At 37.0% G+C, this 27388-nt stretch overlaps 1 protein-coding gene and 1 long non-coding RNA gene across 4 annotated transcripts in view; both read left to right on the top strand.

Moving 5' to 3' along the window:
- Window positions 1-27388, top strand: part of SLC35F1 (solute carrier family 35 member F1) — a 400531-nt gene that overhangs the window by 99980 nt on the left and 273163 nt on the right. The window lies entirely within an intron of this gene.
- The window catches only part of LOC126952165 (uncharacterized), a 43742-nt gene that overhangs the window by 7798 nt on the left and 8556 nt on the right, over window positions 1-27388 (top strand). The window contains exons 2-3 of the long non-coding RNA XR_007724812.1: window positions 12746-12789; window positions 14537-14583. This is a non-coding gene — a long non-coding RNA (uncharacterized LOC126952165). The remainder of the gene's footprint in view (window positions 1-12745; window positions 12790-14536; window positions 14584-27388) is intronic.

The following is a 27388-nucleotide window of genomic DNA, read 5'->3' as shown; positions in this document are numbered from 1 at the left end:
TAGCTCCCACAGAGAACATGTGGTGTTTGGGTTTCTGTTCCTACATTACTTTGTTAAGGATAATGGCCTCCAGCTCCATCCATGTTCCTGCAAAAGACATGATGTCTTTTTAATCTCTCCCTACTTATTTTCACCCATTCTGGAAACAGTTGTTCTCTAAACAGAGTTTTCTAAATACACTTCTTTTCTCCATTTTTGACCCCAACCATCAAAGACCAGACTAAATGAAAAGTCTTTGTTTTCCCAGAAGGAAATACTCATACCACACTTCTAAATTTTTTTCATGACCTCACCCTTAGCCCTCTCTACACTTTTTTACTAGACTAAAAGCTCCTTAAGGGCAGGGACTATAGTGGTAAATCCTTGTATTTGGTAGAGTTTCTCAGAAATAGCCAGTGTCTCTTATAGTGGTATGAATAGCTAAGAAATCCAGTTATTTGCTAAATAAATTGGTATGCATCCTCTTGGAAGATGATTTATAAAATTAATCTAATTCCCTGGTGATGATTTTATTTCAAAACAAACTCTATCAAATTCGAATGATCACACCTGCTTTTTGACATAACACACTTCCCAAACATGCACCCACTCTCTAGTTTTCTTAGTCAGTGAGTTCTACTTCTTGAGAATTCAGCTCAACCTTTGCTATTTGCCACAACTTCATCTTGGAATTGGTTTGCTGTATTTTGTAGGAGTTCTTCTCTAACCCATGCATTAATGTTTTCTCCTCTAGAAGGTTTCTAAGTCAGCTTCAGGGAGTCAGCACAGTCTGGTATCACCACTCATACTTCTTTGGTGTCATTTTGATCCTTGGGGCAAACGGCATGCCAAATATTTACTGTTTCATGTTGAATACAGAAAAAAAAAATCATCCCCCATATAACATTGTTTCCCACAAAAATGCTAACTTAAAGAAAGGCCAAGAAATCTGAATTCCGTAAGCACTTGATACATTTGAAAATATTTGTCATATCTAGTTGATCAGCAAGGGTGGGAGGGAAAGTAGCATGATTTATGTCCCATTTCTTTTAAAAGGCATGGAATTCATTTCTTAAATCAATATTTTAGGGTTGAACTGCAAATATTCTTTGTTCAGGAACTTTTATTTTTATAGACAACTTTGGTTCCAAGCTGTTGTGTGAGAATGATTCTGAGGAATCAGTGCCTTTACCATGCCTGGAAGTTAATATTTGCTTAGCACTTGAATTAATCGGCATTGGATTCTTTGCTGCTGCCCTGGGTTCTTCTCATCCAAGAGCTTCTTTTAAAGACTCACAGTAGCACTTTTGAGGCGAAAAGGCATAGTTTCTAATGAATATTTTGAAAAGAAAAGGGCTCCAAGCCATCCTGTCTCTTCCCCACAATTTCCCCTCCAAATTTCTACCACCCTCGACATCAATAACGAAAAATCCTCTTGTGGTGAAATTGCAGGATGATTTTCCTTCCACATGTAACTGGTTCAAGCTATCAGGCATATTGCTACCAACACAGGTTTGCTGGGAGAATAGGGTCTGCGGAATCTCCTGTCTTTCCGTCCCTGGAATATTTCTGGAAAAGTTACTGTTGCTTTAAGAACGAATCTAGGAGAGGAAAGATAGGCCCAATGTCTTGAATGGACTCTAGAACCCATGTAAACTGGTGGTGTTCTGAATGTTGCCTCACTTAGGCCTGGATTACATCCAGTGGCTACATTAGGACTAACCCCTGGGGCCTTCCTGATCCTAGAGTAAACCTGCAAGCAGGCCGTGATCTGGGGTGTGGAATAAGGGGCGAGCAAATCCATACTGGACTGGGTGCTTCTGCATTTCCCAAGACAGGAAAACTTTTTTTTTTTTGGTCCTTTTCTCACATGCTGAGTCTTAGGCAAGCCAAGGTGGCTGCTCAGTAGGGACTTATCAGCAATATTTAGTATTGGCTGTTAGCAGCTAATGAAATCCCTTGGAATTTACAGCAGGATCATCTGCTCTTGGGCCACCATTCCTCAGTTTCTGCTGACTGTGATATTCAGTGCGTAGTAAAAGCTCAACTTCAAGTAGAGAGTGCTCTTCTAAATAATGGCAAATTGGCAACTGCAAAAGCTCGTACTAATTATGTTTCTGTCACTCATCTGTGGTAGATCTTTTGTGGCTCTTGTATAAAATAGCTCCAGGGTATTATTTCTGCACACTTATGTAAGCCCTGCTCATTAAATAAAGTGCTCTAAGTTAAGTTCCCTTTTAATTTTGTTTTCTAAGATCATTATAATAAGAGAGAGACTGGACTGTAGTGAGCTTTTTTTGTAGAATAATGGCAAGTTAATATAAGATCAAATTTTTAAAAATGCATAAAGAAGTCAATGGGCCTTGTCATTACTTTATATTTTGCTTTTAAAGTCCTCCACCATTAGCCCAAACTGGCATAGTAACAGTTCATGTGGTGCCTCATAAGTGGTCATTATCAGAATCTGGATTCTTTAAGTGGAAGGAGTGTTAGACTTTGACAATCAAAGGACAAACTTTATTTCTAGAACTTAGGAGCTGCATAAGTTCCTCTATTTGTCTGAACATGTCTCTTATCACTTAAAAATGGGCATAACAGGCTGGGCATGGTGGGTCATGCCTGTAATCCCAGCACTTTGGGAGGCTGAGGCAGACAGATCATGAAGTCAGGAGTTCGAGACCTGCCTGGCCAACATGGTGAAACCTCATCTCTACTAAAAATACAAAAATTAGCAGGGCACAGTGGCAATCACCTGTAATCCCAGCTACTTGAGAGGTTGAGGCAGGAGAATTGCTTGAACCCGGGAGGCAGAGGTTGCAGTGAGCCGAGATTGCGCCACTGCACTCCAGCCTGGATGACAAAGCAAGACTCTGTCTCGGGAAAAAAAAAAGGTGGGGGGCGTAATAATTCCTACCTTACAGGGTTATTATGAGGTTAAATGATCAGTTCTTTTATGTACATATATATTGATTTATATATATCCAAAGCGTTTTGTAGATTGGCAAATTATGTACATCTTTGTTATTGTTATTGCTATTGTTGTTGTTGTTAATGCCATACTGCTTCAGATAGGGATATTTTAAATATGCCTTGCCTTTCTATGTAAGCTAAATATTTTATGCTCAGGGGTCTACATAGAAGATTTTACTGAAATCTTTGAATATTTGTCTTAGTAAGAATAACAATAACGAACAATATCATGTAGGAAAATCTCATCCAAAAACTGCATGCTCTGCTACTGCCCCCATAGAGCTAGCTGGAGATGTGTGGCTAATGGGACCAGTTGCAGTGGTGTGCTGTCCAGATTTATATTATTAGGCCACATGGTGTACATCCTGACATCCTGGGTTGATTGACTTTTACTGACTTTTTCTCAACTTGGAAGCTTTGAGGACACTCCAATACACATGCCATGACAGAGAATTCCAGTTTTGCTTTGTGACAATGGTGCTTGATGGAGACTGTCAGAATAGACTTAAAATCATTTGAAATAATTTGAGCTCTTTAGGTTGAATGGGTCAGTTCAAACAAGATCAATGGATTTGCTATTCTTCACGTATGTTTTCTCTTATCCCCGAAGACAATGGTTTTAAACTTTTGCAAGTATAAATTTATAATATGATTTTCATAATGTGAAACTAAGTTTTGGTGCTTCCTAGTACTGGATTTGAATAAATATAATTTTAATATTGGAATAAATATATGAAAATATACAATATATTTGGCATTTTACATTACAAGACTTCTGTATATCCACCTATCTATATATATTTTATATAGTAGGTAAATAAATTTTTACTTGATATTTTCAGAGCTAAAAAATGAAACATGTTTATGGTGTGGCCATTTGAATGCATCTTCTGTATAAGTGTGAATAAACAGTAATAAGATATTGATATAGGCCGAGGTGGGCAAATCACCTGAGGTCAGAAGTTTGAGACCAGCCTGGCCAACATGATGAAACCTTGTTTCTACTAAAAATACAAAAATTAGCCAGGCATGGTGGTGTGCGCCTATAGTCCCAGCTACTGGGAAGGCTGAGGCAGGAGAATTGCTTGAACCTGGGAGGTGGAGGTTGCAGTGAGCCAAGATTGCGCCACTGCACTCCAGCCTGGGCGACACAGTGAGACTTCGTCTCAAAAACAAAACAAAACAAAACAAAGAAATGGGTAGTTGAAGCAAGTTAAAAGATTTCTTTTCACTTTAGATAGATGTATTTCATTAGCATTATCAGAAGATAATTAGTACCCACTATTGATGAAACGTTCTTGCGGATATATTAAGGATGGAGAAGCGGGAAGAAAGAGAAACTTCTAAAAATTTGGCATAGTGTTTTAGTTTTTAGGCATAAATAACCCTTATATACACCTTTCTAGTAGTTCTGTGGTCCCTATTTCAGCTTATGTAATGTATAGAATAACATATTATTCTAAAAACACTAACCTCATCCACTTTAACTCTTCTGTTTCAGATTGAACCCCTTGGGCAATGCTAGTGGGGAAAATGTAGTTTATGTAATACTTGGACAGTGGTAATATTCTTCAGATAAGTTGCTATTTGTTTGTGGTGCAGTCATTTTAACAAAACATTCATATTATTTTTGTTGTACCCTTTATCATCATGGAACAAATTCACCATAATGTATTTTTTTTCTCAGTAGGAATGTTTTTAAAAGTGTTACACAAATGTCACAGCATTTGAAACAATATCAGAGGCTGGCCTCTGACACATTTGAAGATTCAATGAAAACAGACATGATATTTCTTCGTCTTTTAGCCTAATGAGTCCTTTATAGCGTCTCCATTTCTGCTCCCGTTCTCAGAGACACCATTATTAGGACATACTATGTAGTACTTATTATATAGAACTAAAGCTGAACACCGATCACGCTGTCGAGGCTGCACAGTCAGTGTGGTATCAGCTTATAACCAACCAGTTTGCAAGTTGGAGTCTTCTGACTGATAATTATATGCCAAGTGTTGTAGATTATCTGAGTGGGATATGACATGGTGCCCACACTCAAAAAGTGTTTGATTGGAAAGTGAAGGCAAATGATCACAAATGAAACATTTAGAACACAAGTGCTTGACAGGGTGGAAAGGGCTTGATCTGGATGAGAGACTTGGAAGAATTATTGATTTCTCAAATGTGACGCTGGAAGACTCAATCCCCTTATAGTACAGACGCAGAAACTGAAGTCATTCATCTGGTTTCAAATAACTCCTTGGAGCAGAGCAAGGATCAGCATCATGTCTCTGATTTAAGGTTCAGGGAGTTGAAGAGTTGGGCTTGAGTAGGTTCCCCAAGGATGGATTAGCAGAGAGTAAAATACAGATGGAATGTTTTTGACTATAGGAGCAGGGTGGATATGACTGAACATTTTGTAGTTATCTAAGTAAATTGACTGGTGTGGTGAAGGAATACTGGGAAATAAGTTTTGGTAGACTTAGTAGGGGAGAATTATAGGGGTCCTTGAGAATATAATAGAATGTATTGGCTCAATAAAGTGGGAAATAAGGAATTATCACAGGCTTTTGCACGGGGAAGAAATTAAAGGAAGTTTGTTCAGAAGATTAGTCTGAATTCTGTATTTAAAATGTTTGAAAGGCACAAGAATAGAGCCTGGAGACTAGCCATGGGACTGCTGCTGTAACTCAGTTGGGGACCTTGCCTCAGGGGAGGGTATGGCACTGGGGATTGAGATAAAAGGACCGATCAGAGACATCTTGAAACAAGCAATAATTGGATTTCAGAGATTGAGTAGAGTAAAGGGTCAAAGATAACCCATAGTGTCCTAATCCATGATGCTGTAGACTGGTGCTGAAATGGGAAAACCATTTTGAAAATTAGTGATCAAGTAAAGCCTTTCATCTAGTGCTTTGGTCAGACATAGAGGAATTTCTTCAGACACTAATACAGAGCATCCTAAGTGACTTTAGTAACATGCATGTCCCTATGACCTTCTGTATTGGGAAAGGGTGACCGTCAGTAGCACAGGCTTGTTCTTGGCGGATCTGGAAGAGCGTTATCACAGTGAACAGCTACATGGCAGCAGAACTCAGGGCTTGTGTTGTTCTCATCTATTCAATATGTGTAATTATACTGTACTTGCTAAGGATGGTTAGTGTCTGCGATAACCACACAGAGATCCTGCCTCCATTTATGCCCGTGGAATTCTGCACACACAATTCTATTGTCCCATAACAAATCATCCCAAGACATAATGGCTTAAGACAACAACAATTTTATTTGTGCATGACTTTGTGGGTCAGCAATTTGGCTGGAATTAGCTGAGCAATTAATTCTCCACTGATCTCGCAGGGGGCCAGTCGTCTGGCTGCAGTTGTTTGGTGGCTCAGCTATGGCTGTTAGCTATGGCTAATCTAAGGTGGTCTCTCTCTCTCCCATGTCTGGAATTTGGTGTTGGTTTTCATCAGGGCCTGTCTTTAGGGGAGTGAGGCAGTGGGGAGAGTGGGGAATTTGCCAGATCTCTGGAACCTGAGTTCAGAATTCTTGCAATGTCAAACTTCTGCCACATTTTGTTGGTCAGAGCAAGTCAAAAGGCTGCCCACATTTCAGGGGAAAAGAAATAGACTCCACTTCTTGAAGAGAGGATTGCCAAAACCATATTGCAAATGGGCACACATACGGGAGTGGAAAGAATTTTTGGCAATTTTAAAAAGTTTGCAGTGCATCACAGAACATGATCCGAGTTTTATTATAAAGTCTTTCTGACTGCAGCATGAAAATGAAATTAGTGATCAGGAAAAAAATTTAGACTGGAAACCTGAGGACTAATCTGGAAGTTTTTGTAGTAAACCAAGAGAGTAATTATTGGCGTATTAGTGACCACAATTGCAAAGTGATGAACACATGTGAATAACTCAAAATCAATATTAAGATGGTAAAACTTGGAAATGGATTTGATGTAGAAAAGGGTCAAGAAGGAAGACCAAGTGTCTGGTTTGGACAAGTGGGGAGCAAGGTGATGACATTGACCAACACAAGGAAGACTGCAGGAGAACCAGGCTTGGATGGAAAGTTGAGAGCTGCTGGAATGTTGAGTCTGACAGGCCTGCATGGCACTCATGAAAAAAAAGGCAGAGCTTTCACCTGAGGAGGAAAGGAAATTAATGGGGTTTAAGGAAACTGCTGAAATAGCTGTCATTGGGAATGGAGACCACAGGACACTGGGAAATATGGAATTATGGACAGTGCTGAGCACTTGTCAGGGAATAGAAATCATGAATGCAAGTGACTCAAGGCTACAAGCTTGGGCAATTTTTTTTTTTTTTTTTTTTTTTTTTTTTTTTTTTGAGATGGAGTCTCACTCTATCACCCAGGCTGGAGTGCAGTGGTGCAATCTCGGCTCACTGCTAGCTCCATCTCCTGGGTTCACGCCATTCTCCTGCCTCAAACTCCTGAGTAGCTGGGACTACAGGCGTGCGCCACCGCACCCAGCTATTTTTTTTTTTTTTTGTATTTTTAGTAGAGACGGGGTTTCACGGTGTTACCCAGGATGGTCTTGATCTCCTGATCTCATGATCCGCCCGCCTCGACTTCCCAAAGTGCTGGAATTACAGGCGTGAGCCACTGTGCCCGGCCGGGCAATTTTTTCATAATGCCCAGCCACGCTTATACAGGAATAGATAATTCTTTGAATAGATGCTGACATTTAGTATGTGGGCTTGGTAAAATTTCTTTGCTCAGCATAAGAATAAGAAGTTTAGGCGCAGATTTCTGAAGATCAAAATAAGGTATCTTAAAAGGCAATGAACGAGACCAGCTGTGTAATTTGCTGGACACAAATGCCAAAGGAAAATGCTGACCTCCTTGTTAAAACATTACATAGAGCTCAAGGTGGTGACAACAAAGCATTAAGCCAAGCTGAGGCCCTCTGCAAGTTTGGCTCCGTGTGACTCCATAGGTCACAGGCATGTGAAGCTGGTCTGGCAATAGGGAATCCATATGGGGATTGGCAGAATATAATCACTGAGAGAAAATTTGGATACTTCTCTTTGAACATCTTTTTCCTTCCTCCTCTTCTTTTCTCAAATATATAAATAACTAAGATAATAAAGATGATATATGCTAGGGAAGTGGTTGGCATGGAAGGGATCTGGTGGCATGATATATTTAAGGACTGGCCCTCACTATTCATCTGTGCCTATTTAAATGGAAAAACTGATGTCTCTGGCCTCAAATCCTATGTCACAGTGTCTGCTCCATGACAGCTGGGTGAGTTTCCAAGCAACATTAATATTAAGGTTATCATCTTAAGCACAGTATTCCTAAAATCTTCTGTTTTCTTATAAACCTGGAGCCTTCAGCTCCATACCTTTCCTTCTCTTTGAGTCTGTCTGAATGCTGACTTCTTTGTGCTGTGAAAAAAGGAAACTGCTCTCTAGCTTATTGAAGACTATTCCTGGAGTCAAGGGAATAAGAAACCAATTTTGAAATCAATGTTGAGTTAGGTCTGCTGGGCCCCAATGAGTCATATCTACTGAAGCACAATTTCTATTGCAGAGACATTAACTCCCATCCCCGTTTCCATTAATTTGGAAGAGTCTTCTTGAGAGGCTATGGGGTTACTAGGGAATTAGGCTCACTGTACTTCCTATACTCGGACTTTATAGCTGGAATGAATTTAGAGATAACTGATTATGCATTATAATCTTTTCATTTTATAAGTGAGAAATCTGAGGCTCAGATTTGTGATTTGTTCCAAATCAGTTAGCTAGACAGGGAGGAGTTGTGAGCCTCTAGGAAACCACTCCTACGGCATCCCAACATGCTCTGTTATTTCCCATCATAAGAAACAACTAACTAAACAAACAAAAAAATCCTTTCCCAGTTCTTCCTACTACATTTTCTCCAACATAGTGCTAATTTATGTAAAGAGGAGAAGCTCATTTAGATGAAAAGAAAAGCATATAATTTTAGCAACAGAAAATGACTAAGATCTTAGCAGTGTCAAATTTCTTTCCAACTTCTTTTGGAAGGATAGTTGTGAAAATTAAGAACATAAAAACCTTTTTCCTTCTAATAGTGAAATATAATGTCCTTTCATTTGGAAGAGAGAAGAATTTAAGAAAAATCAGTCATTGTTTCAGGTCTTCAGTCATATTTTATTTTAGGTAAAGCTGACCACAGAGTGAATTTCTGTAAATAAAGTCATGCGGTTTTCAACAGTTTTCAGTATAAAATTGCATTTTTGTTTTGTGAACCCGAGATAAAGGAAATCACATGAAATATTAGAGCAATTATTTAAAATGATACATTTGAAAGCAACAACCTTAGAACAAATGTTAAAAATATGAATTTTACTTGTATTAGAAACTTCATCTGCAACTCTTACCCTGGACAAAAATATGCCTAGGGATGTCTTTATCTATAGAGAGAATCTCATATAATTGAAATGTCTATGGCCAAGTAAAGTTTGATGCTTCATGATAACTTTTTAACATTTGAAATTTCTGTATATTTTTAAATAAAACTTTTATTTTAGATAGATTTGGCTTTATAGGAAAATTACAAAGATAGTACAGAGTTCTCATATACTCCCCACCCAGGCTCCCTATTGTTAACATCCTATGTGAGTATAATTAATTGAACCAATAATGATACATTATTATTAACTAAACCCTACACTTTATTTAGATTTGCTTAATTTTTTCTAACTCCCCTTTTTTTTGTTCCAGAGTCCTGTATTAGGTTAGCACATTAAATGTAGTTGTGTATCTCGGTACGCCCCTCTTGACTGTGACTGTTTCTCAGACTTTACATGTTTTTGATGATCTTGCCAGTTTTGAGGAGCACCAATTAGATATTTTGTAGAAGGTCTCTTGATGAGATTTTTCTGATGTTTTTCTCAGGATTAGACTGACTTTGTGTGTTTTGGGAAGGAAAAATGTCCTTCTGAGTTTATGTGTTTTGGGGAGGAAAAGTGCCCTTCTCATCACATTATACCAAGGGTACATGCTATCAATATAACTCATCATCGTTGATATTAACTTTGATCACTTGGCTGAGGTGTAGTGTTTGCCAGGTTTTTACCAGAGAGTTATTCCCCTGTGGTTTCCATGCTGCGCTCTTTGGAAGGAAGTCACCACGTACAGTCCACAATTGAGTGGGGAGTGGTGTTCCATCTACTTGAGGGATGATTATCTATGTAAATTACTTGGAATTTCTCTGGTGTGAGAGATTTGTCTATTCTCCCACATTTATTTGTTTATGATATATTTTGTCAGGATAGACTCATGGTTATATACATATATTTTATTTTTGATTGTAATTCCACACCCTTTATTTTGTTGCTCAAAGTGTTTTTAGTTTTGGCCTTTGAGAACTCTTTCAGTTGTATTTATGCATATTTTAATTGATAATTTTCAAAAACACATACGAATCACTTCTAAGAGACACCAGAATATATCTTACATTTAGCATAAATCTATTACCTTGAAATAAAATAGAGGTCAGTAACATTTTCAAGTGGGTCAATTTTCTGTGGTTGTACCAGGTAAAGAGTAAATTTAATATTCAGACATTCAACACATGGTACCTATTACCTCAAGGCACTCTGCTAGGTGCTGTGGGAGATTCGAGGATGATTCACACTGTCTTCAGCCTTTGTCAGCCTCCAAGCCAGTAGGTTAATTAAGGCATTACTTATATAACTACAGTACAGAAATTAGGAATCATAAGAGAGTTGTAGATAAAGGGCTGTGGAAATAAAGGGAGGATGTTTGAAAGCATCCTGAATATTTGGTGTATGAGCTAAACCTTAAAGAACAGTAAAGATTCAGATGTGATGAGATGGGGGAGGATGGCATGTGCGCAGAACACAGTGAGGAGGACTTGGAGGTGGGAGAAGAAAGGCCACTATGGGAGAAGTCAGGTGGTTCAGTTTGACTGGAATTACTGTTTTCTTTTGGTGTGAATTTACAGATAATATATTTAGTTTAAGTGAGTGGCTGTACTTTTACAGATGGAGTTCAAATTTAGCTTTTAACTATTGTTTTGTTTTTAAATGGGAAAAAAAGCTATTCTGACTTTAAGATGTGTTAATAAGAATATGGATATCACTCTTGGTTCTCTGCTTAATGCCTTATTTCGTTAATACCCTCTTTCGGAATCCCAGTGTTGTTGAAATTTTGCAGTTTAAATTTTTATTTCTATTTTGTTTGCAAAGGAGACTTTTACATTCAATCTTAAACTTGTATTTATTATTCAAAGGATTTTAAAGTGTCATTAAGCTGGTATTGAGAAGGTACTTTCAGTATGAAGATGGTTGAGAACAAAAGTTAATGAGTTTGGGATGAAAAAAATAAAATATTTTTATTCCTTTTTTCTGGTTTTTAAAAAGAAGCCTTGGTTTTTTAAAGTTATGTTTGTTGAGGTATAATTTGTGTACAGTAAAATTTGCCCCTTTTAGGTGTAAATTTCAGTGAGTCTTGGCAAATGCACTTAATTCTGTAATCACCATTACAGTTAAGACAGATAGTACATTTGTCTCTCTGAAAAGTTTTCTGGTCCCTTTTGTTGTCATTGCCTTCTCCTACTGCCAGCCCAGGTGACCTGTGATTTGGGTTCTGTCTTTGTCTTTTCCAGAATGTCATAAATAGATGATACAGTATGTAGCCATTTGTGTCTGGGTTCTTTTACTTAACCTAATGCTTTGAGGTTCATCCTTGTGGATGCATGTATTAGTAATTTATTCCTTTTTATCACTGAAATATTCCATTTTATGTGCTTATCTTTTCACCAGTTGATGGACAGTTGGAATGTTCCCAGCTTTTGGCAGTTGTGTAAAAGCTGCTATAAACATTCATGTGCAGGCCTTTGCATGGACATATGTTTTCTTTTTTCTCTGGTAAATACCTAGAAGTGTGATTGTTGTGTCATATAGTAAATGTTTGTATAACTCTGTAAGAAACTGCCAAACTGTTTTCCACAGTGGCTGTACCCTTTTGTATTCTCACCAGCAGTGTATGAGGGTTTAGTTCCACCACATTCTCACCAATGCTAGGTATGGTCAGTCTTTAATTTTAGCCCTTCTAATACGCTTTTAATTGTATCTCATTGTAGTTTTACTTGTAATTTCTTAATGACTTAATGATAGTAAACATTTTTTTTCCATGTCCTTATTGACCATCTTTATCTCTTTGGCAAAGTAACTGTCAAATCTCCCCTCATGTCACCCTGTCAAGCTTTTAAAAAAAGTTTGGATGGTTTGTCTTCTTATTGATTGGATTGTAAGAGTTCTTCATATATTCTAGATATAAGCACCTTGTCAGATACTGTTTTACAATTTTTTTCTTCCCCATCTGAGGCTGTCTTTTTATTTTATTTACAGTGTATTTCAAAGAGCAAAGGTTTTTGGTTTGATGAAGTCCAGTTTGTATTGTTTCTTTTATGGTTCACACTTTTTGAGAGACGAGATTGGGTGCATTCAGGGTGGTATGGCAGTAGACAGTTCACACTTTTTGTATCCTATCTAAGAGTTCTTTCCCTAACCCAAGGGGATTACAAAGATTTTCTCCTTTTTCTTCTAGAAGCTTTATACTTTTAGGCTTAGGAGTTGCATTTAGGCCTGGGGTTAATTTTTAAGTTAATTTTGTTTAATATGGAGCAAAGTTATTGTTTTAATTTAAAAATGTTTTTAGAATTCCAAGACTTTATATTCAAATGCAAAATCCAAAATAGATATCTGAATTTTTTATTGTCTTATATACATTGTCCTGTTTTATTCTGTTAATGCATCTAGGAGAGAGTTAACTGTAATAGATGGATTGAGAGACTCCTTAAGAGGTAAGTTTCTCTGTTTCCCCTTTCTCATGTATTCTTCTTCCACACTATAATGAACATCAGTGAGACTTTCTTTGTAATATTGTTTCCAGTTTTTATCTGCAGCCTTTTTCAAAAGACTGGGAGGCTCTAGAGAGGATCTAGTAAGATAAATGAAAATAAGTAGGGAGGGATAATAGGGCTATGTGGAAAACTGGAGGAAATAGAGATGGTAAAGATAGTAAGCAGGTAAGTGAGGGAGTGAAGCATGTACTTTGAAAGGTGTGGCTTGAATATATAGGAAAAATTAGGGAGGATGAATGACTGGTTCAGAGCGGCCATATTGAGGAAGTGGGTGGATAGTGTTGATTTTTAGAGTTCACAGGTGGAAGAAAAGAAGGCTAAAGGATGGGGAAGGACCCACAGAACAAAGTAACCATTCAAGAGAATGTGCTCCTGATGAAATAACCCTAAATGATGAGAATTGGGAAGGACATAGGGAAAGAAAATCAGGCATTAAAGATAATTCCAACATTTAGAGTCTTGTAGACAGGGAAAATAGTACATCCCAGGGAAATAGGGGAGTTTGGGATGAAAATCCACTGGAAGATGATAAAGACAGTGGTTTTTAAACTGTGTGCTTTTGCAAAAGATAGCAATTGATCCTATCCAAGTTGCTCTTTGGAAATATAATCCTGAGTTTGGGTTAGAGTCCTAAGGATCATTATAGAAATGAAAGCTACAAATAAGATTAGTCTCTCCAAGGACAAGAAAAGTGAAAGAAGAAAAGTAAGACAAGGATTTATCTTATGAAGACTCATACAGTTAAACATTTCAAATTAAAGGGCAGATAAGAAACAACTGAAGGATACAGAGAAAGAGTGTCCAAAGAACTAGTTGAGGACACAGAAGAGGTAGCATGTAAACAGATGAAGAAGCTTCAGGAAGGACCTCATTATCCTCTAGAAGTAGAGCATAGAGATCAAGCCAAATAAACATACAGAAAAAGCTACTATATTTTCTTAGAAAAAGTCATTGGTGATCTTGAAGAACAGTGGGGAAGAAAGAAAAAATACAGTAGCCCTCCTTATCTGAGGTTTCACATTCTGAGGTTTCAGTTACCCACAGTCTACCGTGGTTGTAAAATACGTGAGTACAGTACAGTAAGATATTTTGAGAGAGAGAGGGACAGAGAGACCATGTTCACATAACTTTTATTACCATATATTGCTATAATTGTTCTATTTTATTATAAGTTACTGTTGTTAATCTCTTACTGTGCCTGATTTATAAATTACGCTTTATCATGTTTGTATCAGGTATGTTGTATATACAGGAAAAATCATAGTATATATTGATTATATTGGGTTTGTTACTATCTGTGGTTTCAGGCACAGATGCCTGAAAGTCATCTGAAAGTAATCTGAAAGGGAGTAGGAACATATTCCTCAAGGATAAGAGGGGGATTACTGTACAAGAGAAAGGGAAACATGGACACTCTCTCTTAGCAGTGTTCCCCAACTTGTGTACTCTGACAGTTATTAGTAATGCTACAAAATTTTATACTGTTTACAAAAGTTGAATGAACTTAAAAACATTTCTTTACTAAAAAAGTGTAAAATGTTGTTGTTGTTGTTGTTGTTGTTTTTCCAATACTTTCCACCCTTCACTATGCTAATGTGAACTACTAAGCCCTAAAGAGGGGAACTATAGTATGCCACTGTTTCCTACTTACTAGGCTTTGCATCCCTTTCCTTTCTTTTACTTACAGAATGTCTTCTTGGAGAGGACATTCCAACAAGGGAAGAGAGAACTAATGTGAGTAAAGTTTATCCTGTGTATTAATTCTGACATGAGAAGTATTGTGGATAAAAGTAAAGTAGAGAAAGGAGATACATGTGTTGAAGTGGTCAATTGTAAGGGTGGTCAGGGAGAGAGGACATATTAAAGACTTAAAGGAGGTGAGGAAGCAAACCATGCTTCCCTCTGGGGGAATCACATTCCATGTGCAAAGTTGCTGAGGTTAGAGCAGCCTGGTGTGTATGCAAGGCAGGAAGGACAGTAAGGTTGAGGTGGGAGTGGGAGGAGATGTGGTCAGAGGTTTGTGTCTGAGTTTGTTTCTGGCAGCACTTGAACAGAGTGCAGTTCCTAGCACTGGGGCATTGACTTGAGATTGTATAGAGTTGGTTTCTGCTTTTGTGTTTCCCATCAGTGACAGCACGTTAGCATCTGTTGTTGCTCCTTCCCACTACTTTGGCCAATGGCTCATTGACACAGGAGGAACCCTGGCCAGAGTAGTTTCTCATCTGACCCGTTCTGGAAGAGCAAAGCATGATTCTTTGTGACTTTGGAGAAACAAGAAGATAAGTAGAGCATACTACAGATTGGCTAAGGATCTCTTAAAAAGGAGAAAGTTGTTGAGTTTCATCCAGGAGTCTGGGGGCAATAAAGGAAGAGTGTAAAGATCTTTGGGGGTGGGGAGATGGGAGAGAGGAGATGGAAAACAGTCATCCCCCTAGGTTTATGGGTTTCACACCAAATAATCAAACATGGATTTGTTGGAGATCTTTCTGCTGGGGATTCTCTCAGATGTGATTTATAAAATTAGATATCCTTGGTGATTTATAGCTGTTCTCTCTTTGAAGCTTTCTTCATATATGTAATTTTAAGAAATTGTCTATTATATTTAACAGCAGAGGGTCATTTTATATCCTGTCTCACTCTTAGGAAATAAGTGTCCTCTAAGTAGGTCTTAATTTTTTTTCCTAATAATATGTAAAACATTCAAATCTCTGGAATTTATTTTTTAATGAATAAACTTTAGTTTTTGAGCAGTTTAGGTTCACATCACACCTGGGTGGAAAACAGATGGTTCCTACATACCCCTCTCCCCACACAGGCATAGCCTCCCTCACTATCAACATCTCACACTAGAATGATACATTTGTTAAAATCAATGTGAAATTTATTTTTTAATCAGATGGAATGAGAAGTGAAAAATCAGTATCCTTTTGAGGCGGATGTGATTTGGAATGGACCTGTTCCCTCTTAGTATTTTTTTAAAGCCTGGTTTCTTTATCCCTTACATCTGAACTTATTAGTAATTTTTAAGTACATGTATGTCTTAAATGATAAGTTATTTCTGCATGAAATATTACTTTCAAGGGCAGGTATGAGGTCTACTGTGATATTAGCTAATTTACAGATGAATAATTTTAGCAAAGGATTCACACAGCCCTGAGTTGAAGGAGATTCCAGATTCTCATTTGCCACATGGGCCTCTGGAAGTTCTACTGCAGTGAGGGATTATTGTGGCAGCTGGTGAGTCGGAGGCTAGTTCCAAGGGGTACATGAAGAGAGAATACACTAAAATCCTAGTGATGCAGGACAGGAGAGCCCCAAAGTGGGGCTTAGCCTGTGAGGGTTCTTAGCTTCACCCAAGAAATAATTCAAGGGTGAGCTGGAGTTAGGGTAGAAGAAAACGGCTTTATTGAAGCGACAGTGTTACTGCTCCGTGACTGCACCTGCAGAGTAGGGCTACCCCATAGGGAGTGTGCTGCAAGCAACAGCACAGGGCAGCTTTGCAGTCATATTTATACCTATTTTTAATTCCATTAGATTAAGGGGCAGTTGATGCAGAAGTCTCTAGGAAAAGAGTGGTAGCTTTTGGGTCACTGGGTCATTGCCATGGAAAGGGGTGGTAACTCCCAGGTGTTGCCATGGCAATGGTAAACTGACATGGCACGCTGGTGGGCATGTCTAATGGGAAGCTGCTTCTGCCCTGTCCCTGTTTTTGCTAGTCCTCAATTTGATCTGGTATTCAATCCCACCTCTAGAGTTGAGTCCTGCCTCCTCCCTCACTAGTGTAAATATAAACAAAGCATGAAGTTCTTACGCAGATAGCTATTTAGGAGGAATTGTGTGTATGTGTATAAAATATTTCACAGTATATTAACAAATGATGCTTAAATTAGCTCAATGAACCCAGACACATTTTCTCCAGATACATTTTCTTCCTTTGGTTATTCATCTTTTGAATTCATCTGAGAAAATGCTTTTTATTTATATTTTATAGTCTGATTTCTGTAATCACAGATTTTTTTAAAGCAGAAAAAATGAGGGTGGACACAGAAGGCATGAGAACAGGGTCCGTTTACAGCTATAAGGACACAAAGCGAAGCAGAAATTTGTCAATTTGTATTAATTTATTTAGTGTATTCATTTAGAAAACTTCGATTAATCATCTATGTCAGCCACTGCACTTGGGGCTAGACACATGAGGGTGAGTAACTCACAGTCTCTACCTTCAAGGAAGGGGAATGCATAGAGATGCCTTGACAGAAGACATCTCCCCTGCCTTTTTTTCTCCCTTCCGTCTTTCTTTTCTCTCCTCCTCTTTGGGGTAGAAAAAATAATAGTAATCTAGCCTTAAATAGTTTATACACAATATGCTGTTTCTCTTCCAACTTGATTTAACCGTTACAGTTAATTCCAGTGTAATAAAAATGATTCTTAGAAATGTTACAGTTGGTGTCTTTCAAAGCTATTTGATATTATACAGTCTATTTCTTTTCCTTAGCCTGTAATTTGTCATCATGCTCTCCTGTAACCTAGAAAAGCTATTGGCATTTAAGGTCTTTACTTATTAAATACCTTTCATGAGCCGACTTGGTTTATTAACCTGGATTTTTTTTCTATCTATATTTTAGGTAGTTTAAAATCCTTTCCTTCAACTAAGTTTTGAGTTTTATAATCATTCTTGTTTGGCTTTTCTCACCTTTTGCAAATTTGTATGCTTCTCTTGGGAACTGAAGCTTGCAGGTGATGTGCCATTAATCTTGCGTCTTTTTTCTCTTTGATGGCATCTTTTCTTCAAGCCTAAATAATTATGATTATTTTGGCCACCATGTTGCCTTGTCAACATGATTATTTTATTCAGCCTTCTCACATATATGTTCCCTCTGGCAAGACTTCCCTCCACCAAGTTTTTCTCTTTCTGAAATAAATAAATAAATAAATGATTCCAAGCACTTTTCCAGGAAAATATGCTCATTTGCATTTTATTGAATGGCATTTTATTTTCTTCCAATATTAGTACTGCCCTTGACTCCTTTTTATAGTTTTTCTTACACGCCCTGGATTTAGAACTCAAATTATTATCAGTAGCTCAGTAAATGTTAGCTAATGCTTTTTAAAACTTTAAGATGCATATCCCTTGGATTTGGAGATTTTTACATTAACTTTAAAATAAGGAGTTATTTTTGGGTGCATTAATAAAACCTCTGAGGCATTATCTTTCCTTACTCTTCAACTGTGTTAGTTTTTATTTGACATATGATGAGATTCAAGAAGAAACTTAAATTTGAGAGAAGGATTGACAATTTTAAAACATCCAGTTGAGGAAACAACAGGGCCACAGTAATATCATACGTTTGCATTTGTATACATTCACACTAGCTTTTTTTTTTTTCATCTTTTATCCTGAAGTGTGTTATTTCTCTATATTGTAATGATGAGAAACCTCAGATCCAGAGAAGCATGGCACCTGGTATGGAGTGCATATTCGGCCACAGCTGCAAGAAGAGGGGGAAGATATGCTAGGCTTACATAATCAGTGTTACCCACATAGTCAAGGTAAAACTATGCTGGAGTGATTGATTTACTCAGTGAATAAGCATTTAGATCTCTTCTGTGAACCTGTCGGCTCACTGAGGTCTGTGCTGGCCACATTGTTCATCATTATATTTCAGATTTAGTGATACAGTGACTGAAATATAATAGGACTCTCTTACCTATTTATTGAATCAATCAATCAACAGGAAGCAGCAGCTAAATGGAAGGAAGAGGTCAGAAGGGCTGCAGATGTGCTACTGTCAGAATATTTTGTGTACCAACTTCAGATAGTAGAACAATAAAATGACTTTTTATTACTTTTTGCCATATACTTGTTATCCTAGCAAGGATAGCAATTTTTTTGTGTGTAAAGACAGAGTGTAAATATTTTAGGCTTTGTGGGCCACATATGGTTACTGTTACTTTTTTTTTTTTAACATCTTAAAAATATAAAACCTGTTCTTAGCATACAAAAATATGTTCAGGCAATACAAAAACAGGCCTGGCCAGGCATGGTGACTCAAGCCTGTAATCCCAGCACTTTGGAAGGCTGAGGCAGGCAGATCACTTGAGGTCAGGAGTTTGAGACCAGCCTGGCCAACATGGTAAAATTCCGTCTCTACTAAAAATACAAAAAGTAGCCAGGCATGGTGGCACATGCCTGTAATCCCAGCTATTCAGGAGGCTGAGGAAGGAGAATCGCTTGAACCCGGGAGATGTAGGTTGCAATGAGCAGAGATTGCGACACTGCACTCCAACCTGGGTGACAGAGTGAGACTCCATCACAAAATAAATAAATAAATAATCAATAAATAAAATGAAAATACTAAATCAGGCCTGAACTGGAGTGGGCTTGTGGTCTGTAGTTTCTCTGCTGTAGAATAAAATAATTAGAAAATTATCCTTGGAGTTCACGTTATGCTTTGTTTCACCTGTGACTATATTATAACCATATATATATATATATATATATATATATATATATATATATATATATAACTTGAGATCTTTCTTTAACATCATTTATATAATCCTCCCAGACTCTTTATTTCAGGGGTACATAGTAATCGGGCTCTGCTTCCCCTTTTTTTCTACAACTTTATTAAGATATAATTTATAATGTTCTTACTCAGGTTTTGATGTTGGGTTATACTGGCCTTGTAAAACTAGTTGAGCAGTGTTTCTTAGTCTTTTGTTTTCTGTAGTATTTGTGTTAGACTGGTTTTCTTCCTTGAATCTTTGTTAGAATTTACTGGCAAAACCACCTGGGCTTGGAATTCTCTTTTGAGGACAATTTTGATAAAGAATTTGATTTCTTTAATAAATATAGGGCTCTTTAATTTATGTTTCTTCTTGCATCAATTTTGCTGAATTTTATTTTTCAATATTTTTTTTTCCTGTTGCATCTAAGTTATCAAATTAGTTGGCATAAAATTGTTCTTAGTATTCTCCTATCATTTAATGTCTGTAAAATCTGTGTGGATACATCTTTCTTGATATTGGTGCTTTCTATCAGTTCTCCTTTTCCTTAATCAATGTACTCGGGGGTTTGTGCACTTTGTTCAACTTTTCAAAGGACCAACATTTGGGCTGGGTGCGGTGGCTTATGCCTATAATCCCAGCACTTTGAGATGCCAAGATGGGCAGATCACCTGAGGTCAGGAGTTCAAGACCAGCCCAGCTAAAGTGGTGAAACCCCATTTCTACTAAAAATAAAAAAAATTACCTGGGCATGGTGGCGCATGCCTGTAATCCCAGCTACTCTGGAGGCTGAGGCTGGATAATTGCTTGAACCCAGGAGGCAGAGGTTGCGGTGAGCTCAGATCTTGCCAGTGCACTCCAGTTTAGGCAACAAGAGTGAAACTCCATCTCAAAAAACAAACAAACAAACAAATAAAAAAGCAACATTTGGCTTTGTTAATTTTTTAAAATTATTTTTCTATCATTTCTTCCATTTATTTCTGCTATTACTTTTGCTGTTTCCTTACTTCCATTTATTTTGAGTTTACTTTGTTCTTATGTGTATAGCTTCTTGAGGTAGAACTTCAGGTTATTGGGTTTTTTTTTTTTTTTTTTTTTTACCTAATACATGTACATAGATTTCCCTGAAAACACTGCTTTAGGTGTATCCCACAAATTTTGATATGTTATAGTTTTGTTGTCACTTAGTTAAATGTATTTCATGATTTCTCTTGTGATTTTAGTCCATACATTACTTAGAAGTTGTGGTTAGAGAACAAATTTTATAGATTTTGATCCTTTTAAATTTCTTAAGACTTGTTTTAAATCCAAGTCTATGATCTCTCTTGGTAAATGCACTTGAAAAAAGGGAATATTCTGCAGTTGTAAGATGTAGTATTCTATAAATGTCAATTAGATCAAGTTGGTTGATAGTGTTGTTCAGAACTTTAATGTTTTCACTGATTTTTTGTTGTTGTTGTTGTTTTGTTTTTTAAAGACGACGTCTCACTCTGCCACCCAGGCTGGAGTGCAGTGGCATGATCATGGCTCACTGCAGCCTCCACCTCCTGGGCTCAAACAATCCTCTCACCTCAGCCTCCCAAGTAGCTAGAACTACAGGTGGATGCTATGCATGCCACCATACCAGGCTAATTTTTAAACTTTTTTTTTTTTAGGGATGAAGTCTCACTATGTTGCCAAGGTTGCTCTTGAACTCTTGGCCTCAAGTGATCCTCCTGCCTTGGCCTCCCGATATGCTGGGATTACAGGTGTGAGCCACCATGCCGGGGCTGGATTATTAAAAATCGGTTGTTCTATCAATTGCTGAGAGAGGGGCATTATGACCTCTAACTATGATTTTGGAATGGTCTGGTTCTTGTTAATTCTGTTAATTTTTGTTACATATATATTTGAGGGTCTATTATCAAACACATGTTTCTAATCTTTTTTCTGATGAATTGTCCTTTTATTATTATGAAACAGCTCTCTTTATGTCTGTTAATACATGTTGTCTTGAAATCTATTTTATCTGATATTAATATAGCAACTTCAGCCTTTGTATAACTAAGTTTTGTATCTTATACCTTTTTCTACCCATTTTATTTCAACATATCTCATTATATTTAAAGTGTATCTTTTAAGGATAATATATTATTGAGTCTAGCTTTGTGTCTGCTCTGACAATCTCTGCCTTTTAATTGGGAAATTTAGACCATTACCATTTAACATAATGATTATCATTTTTTGGATATGGGTTTACCTTTTTATCATTTTTTTATCTGTGTTAATTTTCTCTGCTTTTTGTTCTTTTGTTCCCTCTTACCTGCCTTTTTTGGAGTTATTTAAATATGGTTTGGTATTAGATTTTAAATTATTTATCGGCTTTTGTCTATAACAGTTTGAATTTTGGGGGGGTTACTTTGAGTTAATATTTTACCATTCTACTATAAAGAAACATGCACATGTATGTTTATTGCAGCACTATTTACAATAGCAAAGACTTGGACCCAATCCAAATGCCCATCAGTGATAGACTGGATAAAGAAAATACGGTACATATACAACATGAAATACTATGCAGCCATAAAAAAGAATGAGTTCATGTCCTTTGCAGGGACATGGATGAAGCTGAAAACCATCATTCTCAGCAAACTAACACAGGAAAAGAAAACCAAACACTGCATATTCTCATTCATAAATGGGAGTTAAACTGTGAGAACACATGGACACAGGGAGGGGAACATCACACACTGGGGCCCGTTGGGGAGTGGGGGACAAGAGGAGGGAGAGCATTAGGACAAATACCTAACGCATGCAGGGCTTAAAACCTAGATGATGGGTTGATGGGTGCAGCAAACCACCATGGCACATAGACACCTATGTAACAAACCTGCACATTCTGCACATGTATCCCAGAACTTAAAGTAAATTTAAAAAAATACTTTTTCAGGTAAAATGTAGCCATCTTGCAGCCCTATAGATCCCATTAACAAGCCCTTCTGCTATCTTTTCATATTATGGTTGTCATATGAGTTATATCTATATACATTAAAAGCCTACTGAAAAATGCTATAATTTTTACTTAAAGCAGTAAGTAACTTAAACCATTTTAAATAGTTTAAGTGGAAAAACCCATAGTCTTTTATATTATTGTAGATATTTCCCATTTCTGATTTTTTTATTCATTATTCAGTCATAGATTTCCTTCTCATATTGTTCCTGTTTGGCCTGAACAACTTTATTTAGCATTTCTTGTAAAGCAGGACTCCTGGCAATAACAATAATAATAATAATAATAATAATAATAATAATAATTTAGTTTTCCTTTATCTGAAACTGTCTTTATTTTGGTAGGGATCGTGTCAAGTCTGTAGATCAATTTGAGGAGTGCTATATATATTTTAACAATGTTAAATCTCCAATCAAAGAACATGAGGTGTCTTTCCATTTGTTTATGTATTCTTTAATTTCTTTTAATCTGCTTTGTAGTTTTCAGTGTACCTGCCTTTTCTTTTGTTAAATTTACTTCTAAATATTTTATTATTATTATTATTATTATTATTATTTGAGATAAGATTTTGATCTGCTGCCCAGGCTGGAGTGCAGTGGTGACATCATGGCTCACTGCAACCTCTGCCTCCTGGAGTCAAGTGTTTCTTCTGCCTCAGCCTCCTGAGCAGCTAAGACTACAGTTGTGAGGGACCATTCATGGCTAATTTTTAATTTTTTTGTAGATACGAGGTCTTGCTTTGTTGCCCAGGCTGGTCTTCAACTCCTGGCCTCAAGCAATCCTCCTGCCTTAGCCTCCCAAAGCACTGGGATTATAGTATTTTTGATGCTATTAGAAATTGAATCATTTTCTTCATTTTATTTTTTGTATTATTCATTGCTAGTATACAGAAATAAAATTAATTTTTGTATATGGATGTTGTATCTTGCAACATCAGCTAATACTGCTGAACTCATTTATTAACTGTAATAGATTTTTTAAGATTCCTTAGAGTTTTGAAGAAAATGTCTTTATTTTGCCTTTATTACAGAATAAGTTTTTGGGATATAGAATGTTGTTTCAACAGCCTTTTTCTTTCAGCGCTTTCAAGATGTTGTCCTACTATCTTCTGACCTACGTGGTTTCTGATGAGAATTCTGTGATTATTAGAATGTTTTATATGTAACGTATCATTTTTCTCTAGTTCATGTCAAGATTTTTTTTCTTTATTTTTGGTTTTCAGCAGCTTATGATGTATTTAAGAATGGTTACCTTTTAATTATTCTGATTGGTGTTCACTGCGTTTAATGAATCTATAAGTCTGTGTCTTTTACCTAATCTGAGGTGTGCTTAGCTATTATTATTTCTTTAAATATATTTTTTTCTGTTTCAATATCTTTCTCCTCCCTCTAATTAAAAATATATTAGGTCATTTATATTGCCTCAAAGGTCTCTGAGGTTTGTTCATTCTTTTTTCATTTTGTTTTCTTCCTTTTCTTCAGATTGGATAATTTCTATTGCTCTATTTTCAATTTCCTTGCCTTTTTCATCTACTATTAAGTTCATCCATAGTGTTTTTTAAAAATCATATGCATTGTATTTTTTTTTTAGTTTCAAATATCTGGTTTGGTCTCCTGAGATTTCCTTTTTTCATTCATTTCAAGTTTATTTTTCTGTTCTTCTTGTAGCAAAATTGTAGTAGCTGCTTCAATATCTTTGATAATTTTAACATCTAAGCATCTCAGGATTGCCTTTTTTTTTTTTTTTTTTTTTTTTTTGCTTCAGACTGGCTTACTTATTTCTACTTCTTTCTGTGTGTATGCTGGACACTAAATGTTATGCTATATAGACTTTGGGTTCTGTTATAATCTTCCGAAGAATGTTTGGTTTTAGTAGACAATTAACTTGTTTTGGTTTCAGTAGACAATCAACTTGATTACTTCTGTCTTGCTTTCTGTTGGCAGTGATTCAAATCTCAGTTCAGCTCTTTCAGCTTTTGGTATGCTGCTTTGGCTCTGTCTCACACATGTGTATTATTTTCAGTTAGGCTAAGACCTGTGTGGTCTTACACAGAATTAGGTGTTTCCTTCTTTCTTTACCCTCTGGGATTTCTCTCCCACCCTCTAGTTGCAGAGACTCCTTTCCCTGTGCCTCTAGCTAGAAAGATGGCAAAGAATCAGAGTTTTAGCTACTTACACTGTAAAGCTGCTCTACGACTGGGTTCCACCCTCTGGGCAAAGGTACAAGAGGAAAATATAACTGGGAAACTAATCCCTATACTGAGTGTCTCTCCAAGTTTTGTCTGCCTGCCCTAGTCTTCTTACCCTTGCTTCTGTTCAGAGTCCTTAGGTAGTGTTGTTGCTTTTCTAGAATTTGTAGGCATAATCAGTGAAAAGGGATGGATTATAGGAAAAGTACACTGCTATGGTAGAACTGGAAATTATCCAGTATCCTTTTATTAATAAAGATAAAAGTTACTTCTATAAAGAACAAAACAGTGATGGGGTAGCATGAGTACCAAGTCTAGTTCTAGAAGTATTTAAATTTCTTTTATCATAGTGGGAGACAATGTTTCCATAGTCAAATTAATTATTCTAGGCATATGCATAGGATAGAAACTTAGAAATTTGGGGTGGAGGGACATTAAAGGTTATTAGTTTAACCTCATCCTCATCGTTTTGCATATCATGCCCCAGAGTGAAAATTAAGGCCTCAGTTAACTCAGTCCACTGTTAAGATTCGCCATGTAGTTGCTGTATGTGCCATGTATTTTCACATAAGTATGTGTCCTGAAGTCATAGTGTCTGTGTCTGGAGTGTGAACACTTTTACATCTCCCTAACCCCAAAACCTAAACTTTAGACACAATTTTATAAAAGAGGGAACCCAAACAAATAAATATTTGTTGCAAATTTAACCACTTAGGTTTATTGTTAAATTACATTTATTTTGGTTCAGGGGCATAAATACAAGTTAAGATTTAATAGTTGTCTTTCTGATTTTTTCTAGTAATATAGGAAATATGAAAAAGACTTAAATAATTATGTTCTGTGCTTTTATAAGAATATAACAAAACTGACTTTAAAAAATAATGAATGATTCAATTAATCTAGAATCTGCAAGATTTGATGCAGGTGATGGTGGTGGAAGTAGCCAAATTGGCTATTTAAAAATATGTTTTTAGCTAATTTATTAAAATATGAAGATGTATAAGGAGGTTGAATATTTGGGGGTTTCTCAGAATCCTTTTCCAGTATCTCCCTGTCTTGAAAGTATTCTGTATATTTACTAAAGATATCTTATAAATTTACATCTTTAGTAATGTTACTTCCATGTAAAATATGTGCAGTACACGTACTCTAACCCTCCTATAAAATTTAGTTCAGAGCCCTTCACTGCCTGTCAACCCTGATGGCCAGCCTCATCTAACACTTCTGTCATTCAAATAATACTTATTATTAATAAATGCCTACTGTTGTGCCAGACAGTATCCTAGATATTGGAGATATAGTGGTGGGATGGGGCTGGGGAGAGATTTAGATAAAAATCAAGTAAATAAGTAAACATCAAAATGCGATGTTTGGTACAAAGGAATAAAGTAGGGTTTCTAATCAAGAGGGTGGGTTGAAGGTGCATTAGAGAGGGAGATAGAGATAGAGAAAGGCCCCTTCAGAGATCTCGCAAGCAAAGGGATCAGCAATGGAAAAATGCCCCGAGGCAGAAACAAGTTTGGTGTATCAGAAAGACAGAAGGAAGGTGGAGTAGGTGGAGTGGAGTCAGGGATTGGAAAGGCAGCGGGTTAGAGAAGTTGTCATACTTGAGTAATTGGGACCTTATCTACGGATGAGGACTTCAGATGTTATTCATGGTCATTTGCTACAGCCTATGAGACCATCTTCTTTTAAAAAAACATCATCTCTACTTAAACTTTTATGCTGTTGCATACATAGCTGTCCCCATATGGACACTCTCTGCCTTATTTCTTCCTGTTGAACTCTTAGCCCATTTTAAAAAATGAAGCTCAAATCCAATATCATCCATAAAGTCTTTCCTGATTGCTCTTACAGGATGTATTTTTTTTTTCCTTCTCTATGTAGCCATCCATTCATTCTTGGAAACTCAATTAGTCACTGAGAACGCACTATGTTCCAGGCACTGTGCTAGGCACTAGGAATACAAAGATAAATAAGACACTGTCCTTACCTTTGCAAAGCCCATTATTTGGTGAAGAAGATAGCCATATATGAGCAGATCATTATGGTTAAGCATGATGAATGCTCTAACCAATTAAAAATGAAGCACATTGGGTGGTGGCACAAAGCGTGAAACAACTACCTCTACCTGCATAGAGTTTCAAAGGATGAGTAGGAGTTCAGTGTCTGGGGAGAGTGAAGAAGTTCATCTCAGACCCTGAGTCTGAATATGCAAAGACATCAAAACATGAGTGTGCCTTGTGAGTTTGAGTAATGGTGGAAGATCCAAGATGAACATCAGAAACTTGAGCATTAAGTTGCAGATGATTGTACAGGGCCTTCCACATATTGCCAAGGAATTTGGACTTGATAGGTTAGAGGGAATGTTACCTGGTGGGAGTATGGAGTATGATCTTGAATAGGGAGAGAAGATGAGCGATCATGTTGGTCTGTTGCAATAGTCCAAATGAATGATGGCAAGTATTTAAGCATGCATTTCAGCAATGGCAGAATGAATGAACAGAAAGGGCTGGATCTAAGAGACAGTTCTGCCTTAGAAGCAACCAGTATTGGTGACCAATTGAATGTGGAACATATGGGAAAAGGATAGCTTTTGGAAAGGCTGGCTTGGGTGAATGGTGTTCCCATTAACTAAAATAAAAAACAGAGGTGGAGGAACATGGTTAAAGGAAAGAAAATTAGTTCCGTTTTTAACACGGTGTGTTGAAAATTCCTGCAGCGCACCCCAGACACACATTTTGTTTATTGCATTTACAGCCCAATTGGTACTTAGCAGCAGCTGCTGTGTGTACTGTGTGGTTAGGATTCTATTTATAAAGATGACTTATCTCACTGGGCAGAGTGTTGGC

This window comes from Macaca thibetana, chromosome 4, assembly GCF_024542745.1.
Source record: "Macaca thibetana thibetana isolate TM-01 chromosome 4, ASM2454274v1, whole genome shotgun sequence".
In the NCBI taxonomy this organism is placed as follows: domain Eukaryota; kingdom Metazoa; phylum Chordata; class Mammalia; order Primates; family Cercopithecidae; genus Macaca; species Macaca thibetana.
This window is presented reverse-complemented; position numbering and strand designations above follow the sequence as displayed.